A 5582-nucleotide genomic window follows, 5' to 3' on the forward strand; every position below is an offset into this window, starting at 1 on the left:
TTCGTGAAAGTCAGGCCGAAGAGGACGGCCTTCTCCCGGACACAAGTTGGGCCGAGTGGCCCTCAAGTTCAACCGCGTGGATGCTCCGTCGGGGACGGCCCGGCGTTCGTGAAAGTCAGGCCGAAGAGGACGGCCTTCCCCCGGATGCGAGGTGCGGGGGACCTGCCCCTGGTTAGGTGACCAGGGGTAAGGGCGTGAGTAAGAATTTGCACTAAGTCCAACAGGAGACTGGGGGCCGGCGTTGGTGAAAGTTAGGCCGAAGAGGACGGCCTTCCCCCGGACGCGAGGTGGGCCGAGTGGCCCCTAAGTTCAACCGCGTGGAGGCTCCGGAGGAGACAGGCCGGCGTCCGTGAAAGTCAGGCCGAAGAGGACGGCCTTCCCCCGGACGCGAGGTGGGCCGAGTGGCCCCTAAGTTCAACCGCGTGGAGGCTCCGGAGGAGACAGGCCGGCGTCCGTGAAAGTCAGGCCGAAGAGGACGGCCTTCCCCCGGACGCGAGGTGGGCCGAGTGGCCCCTAAGTTCAACCGCGTGGAGGCTCCGGAGGAGACAGGCCGGCGTCCGTGAAAGTCAGGCCGAAGAGGATGGCCTCCCCCCGGACGCGAGGTGGGCCGAATTGCACTAAGTGCGACCAGGGGTGGGCCACTTAGGCGACCAGGGGTGGGCCACTTAGGCGACCAGGGGTGGGCCACTTAGGCGACCAGGGGTGGGCCACTTAGGCGACCAGGGGTGGGCCACTTAGGCGACCAGGGGTGGGCCACTTAGGCGACCAGGGGTGGGCCACTTAGGCGACCAGGGGTGGGCCACTTAGGCGACCAGGGGTGGGCCACTTAGGCGACCAGGGGTGGGCCACTTAGGTGACCAGGGGCGGCAGGTTTAGGCGACCAGGGGTGGGCCACTTAGGCGACCAGGGGTGGCAGGTTTAGGCGACCAGGGGTGGGACGTTTAGGCGACCAGGGGTGGGACGTTTAGGTGACCAGGGGTAAGGGGTTTAGGCGACCAGGGGTGGGACGTTTAGGTGACCAGGGGTGGGCCACTTAGGCGACCAGGGGTAAGGGGTTTAGGTGACCAGGGGTAAGGGGTTTAGGCGACCAGGGGTGAGACGTTTAGGCGACCAGGGGTAAGGGGTTTAGGTGACCAGGGGTAAGGGGGTTAGGCGACCTGGGGCTGGAGAGGAGCACCTTCCCCGGGCACAGGCAGGGAGCGAGCGCCCCCCAGCTCCATCGCTCCGGGGGTAATAGGCCGGCGTCTGCCACACTTAGCCCGGAAATGAGCACCTTCCCCGGGCACAGGCAGGGAGCGAGCGCCCCCCAGCTCCATCGCTCCGGGGGTAATAGGCCGGCGTCTGCCACACTTAGCCCGGAAATGAGCACCTTCCCCGGGCACGGGCGGGGAGCGAAGGCCCCAGCTCCATCGCTCCGGGGGTAATAGGCCGGCGTCTGTCACACTTAGCCCGAATATGAGCACCTTCCCCGGGCACGGGAGGTGCCAAGCGGCCCCTAAGTCTACCCTCATGGAAGCTCCGGAGGAGGAGTGCGGGCGTGTGTCACACTTGGCCCGAATAGGAGCACCTTCCCCGGGCACAGGCGGTGCCAAGCGGCCCCTAAGTTTGCCCTTATGGAAGCTCCGGTGGAGGAGTGCATGCTGCATGACAGTGAAGCCGAATATGAGCACCTTCCCCGGGCACAGGCGGTGCCAAGCGGCCCCTAAGTTTGCCCAAATGGAAGCTCCGGAGGAGGAGTGCATGCTGCCTGACAGTGAAGCCGAATATGAGCACCTTCCCCGGGCACAGACGGTGCCAAGCGGCCCCTAAGTTTGCCCAAATGGAAGCTCCGGAGGAGGAGTGCATGCTGCATGACAGTGAAGCCGAATAGGAGCACCTTCCCCGGGCACAGACGGTGCCAAGCGGCCCCTAAGTTTGCCCTAATGGAAGCTCCGGAGGAGGAGTGCATGCTGCCTGACAGTGAAGCCGACTATGAGCACCTTCTCCGGGCACAGGCGGTGCCAAGCGGCCCCTAAGTTTACCCTCATGGAAGCTCCGGAGGAGGAGTGCGGGCGTGTGTCACACTTGGCCCGAATAGGAGCACCTTCCCCGGGCACAGACGGTGCCAAGCGGCCCCTAAGTTTGCCCAAATGGAAGCTCCGGAGGAGGAGTGCATGCTGCCTGACAGTGAAGCCGAATATGAGCACCTTCCCCGGGCACAGGCGGTGCCAAGCGGCCCCTAAGTTTGCCCAAATGGAAGCTCCGGAGGAGGAGTGCGGGCGTGTGTCACACTTGGCCCGAATAGGAGCACCTTCCCCGGGCACAGGCGGTGCCAAGCGGCCCCTAAGTTTGCCCAAATGGAAGCTCCGGAGGAGGAGTGCATGCTGCCTGACAGTGAAGCCGAATATGAGCACCTTCCCCGGGCACAGGCGGTGCCAAGTGGCCCCTAAGTCGGTAAAGGTTGAAATAAGTAAATAAATACAAAAAGGACGAGGGGGGGAAAAAAGGCAAAAACGTAGAAAATCCCCCCATTCATTTCAATGGGCTCGGCCGATTTGGGCTTGCGGGACCGCCGAGGGCACGCCGGAGGGCGGTTGAGTCGGTAAAAGTTGAAATAAATGAATAAATACAAAAAGGACGAGGGGGGGGAAAAAAAAGGCAAAAACGTATAAAATTCCCCCATTCATTTCAATGGGCTCGGCCGAATTGGGCTTGCGGGACCGCCGAGGGCACGCCGGAGGGCGGTTGAGTCGGTAAAAGTTGAAATAAATGAATAAATACAAAAAGAACGAGGGGGGGAAAAAAAAGGCAAAAACGTATAAAATTCCCCCATTCATTTCAATGGGCTCGGCCGAATTGGGCTTGCGGGACCGCCGAGGGCACGCCGGAGGGCGGTTGAGTCGGTAAAAGTTGAAATAAATGAATAAATACAAAAAGGACGAGGGGGGGGGAAAAAAAAGGCAAAAACGTATAAAATTCCCCCATTCATTTCAATGGGCTCGGCCGAATTGGGCTTGCGGGACCGCCGAGGGCACGCCGGAGGGCGGTTGAGTCGGTAAAAGTTGAAATAAATGAATAAATACAAAAAGAACGAGGGGGGGGAAAAAAAGGCAAAAACGTATAAAATTCCCCCATTCATTTCAATGGGCTCGGCCGAATTGGGCTTGCGGGACCGCCGAGGGCACGCCGGAGGGCGGTTGAGTCGGTAAAAGTTGAAATAAATGAATAAATACAAAAAGAACGAGGGGGGGGGGGAAAAAGGCAAAAACGTATAAAATTCCCCCATTCATTTCAATGGGCTCGGCCGAATTGGGCTTGCGGGACCGCCGAGGGCACGCCGGAGGGCGGTTGAGTCGGTAAAAGTTGAAATAAATGAATAAATACAAAAAGAACGAGGGGGGGAAAAAAAGGCAAAAACGTATAAAATTCCCCCATTCATTTCAATGGGCTCGGCTAAAATGGGCCTGCAGTACTGCCGAGAGGCCGCCGGAGGACGCCCTAGTAGGCAAACGTTGATCCCCACACACGAGGGGTCAGTTAGGCGACCAGGGGTAGCGTTTAGGTGACCAGGGGTAGCGTTTAGGCGACCAGGGGTAGCGTTTAGGTGACCAGGGGTAGCGTTTAGGCGACCAGGGGTAGCGTTTAGGCGACCAGGGGTAGCGTTTAGGCGACCAGGGGTAGCGTTTAGGCGACCAGGGGTAGCTTTTAGGCGACCAGGGGTAGCTTTTAGGCGACCAGGGGTAGCGTTTAGGCGACCAGGGGCGTTGCAGTTCCGCCGAATTGCATTAGGGGCGCTGCAGTAGGCAAACGTTCTTCCCCCCTAGTCAGAGGGTCATTTGCCTACTTCCCAGGTTTACCCGGGTTTTCCAAAACACCTGGGGCACATTTTCAGGGATCACGTTTTTAGAAACAAAAATATTCATAATTTCTTCTAAGTCCCCTTTCCAGCGGGGAACTTTGAAACATTGTATCCGACCACTGAAGGCTGTTGGCGGGCACGGCGCGGCAAACAGCCCGCACTCAGGCATGGAGCTCCGGGGAAAGTTGCCTAATTTCTTCTAAGTCCCCTTTCCAGCGGGGAACTTTGAAACATTGTATCCGACCGTGGAAGGCTGTTGGCGGGCACGGCGCGGCTCATAGCCGGCCCTCAGGCACGGAGCTCCGGGTGAATTTTCACAAATTTCTTCTAAGTCCCCTTTCCAGCGGCGAACTTTGAAACATTGTATCCGACCGTGGAAGGCTGTTGGCGGGCACGGCGCGGCTCATAGCCGGCCCTCAGGCACGGAGCTCCGGGTGAATTTTCACAAATTTCTTCTAAGTCCCCTTTCCAGCGGGGAACTTTGAAACATTGTATCCGACCGTGGAAGGCTGTTGGCGGGCACGGCGCGGCTCATAGCCGGCCCTCAGGCACGGAGCTCCGGGTGAATTTCCACAAATTTCTTCTAAGTCCCCTTTCCAGCGGGGAACTTTGAAACATTGTATCCGACCGTGGAAGGCTGTTGGCGGGCACGGCGCGGCTCATAGCCGGCCCTCGGGCACGGAGCTCCGGGTGAATTTTCACAAATTTCTTCTAAGTCCCCTTTCCAGCGGGGAACTTTGAAACATTGTATCCGACCGTGGAAGGCTGTTGGCGGGCACGGCGCGGCTCATAGCCGGCCCTCGGGCACGGAGCTCCGGGTGAATTTTTACAAATTTCTTCTAAGTCCCCTTTCCAGCGGGGAACTTTGAAACATTGTATCCGACCGTGGAAGGCTGTTGGCGGGCACGGCGCGGCTCATAGCCGGCCCTCAGGCACGGAGCTCCGGGTGAATTTTCACAAATTTCTTCTAAGTCCCCTTTCCAGCGGGGAACTTTGAAACATTGTATCCGACCGTGGAAGGCTGTTGGCGGGCACGGCGCGGCTCATAGCCGGCCCTCGGGCACGGAGCTCCGGGTGAATTTTTACAAATTTCTTCTAAGTCCCCTTTCCAGCGGGGAACTTTGAAACATTGTATCCGACCGTGGAAGGCTGTTGGCGGGCACGGCGCGGCTCATAGCCGGCCCTCAGGCACGGAGCTCCGGGTGAATTTTCACAAATTTCTTCTAAGTCCCCTTTCCAGCGGGGAACTTTGAAACATTGTATCCGACCGTGGAAGGCTGTTGGCGGGCACGGCGCGGCTCATAGCCGGCCCTCGGGCACGGAGCTCCGGGTGAATTTTCACAAATTTCTTCTAAGTCCCCTTTCCAGCGGGGAACTTTGAAACATTGTATCCGACCGTGGAAGGCTGTTGGCGGGCACGGCGCGGCTCATAGCCGGCCCTCAGGCACGGAGCTCCGGGTGAATTTTCACAAATTTCTTCTAAGTCCCCTTTCCAGCGGGGAACTTTGAAACATTGTATCCGACCGTGGAAGGCTGTTGGCGGGCACGGCGCGGCTCATAGCCGGCCCTCGGGCACGGAGCTCCGGGTGAATTTTCACAAATTTCTTCTAAGTCCCCTTTCCAGCGGGGAACTTTGAAACATTGTATCCGACCGTGGAAGGCTGTTGGCGGGCACGGCGCGGCTCATAGCCGGCCCTCAGGCACGGAGCTCCGGGTGAATTTTCACAAATTTCTTCTAAGTCCC

The sequence above is a fragment of the Idiotropiscis lumnitzeri genome, unplaced genomic scaffold (assembly GCF_059441095.1).
Source record: "Idiotropiscis lumnitzeri isolate Australia: NSW breed Sydney's pygmy pipehorse unplaced genomic scaffold, RoL_Ilum_1.0 HiC_scaffold_184, whole genome shotgun sequence".
Classification (NCBI taxonomy): domain Eukaryota; kingdom Metazoa; phylum Chordata; class Actinopteri; order Syngnathiformes; family Syngnathidae; genus Idiotropiscis; species Idiotropiscis lumnitzeri.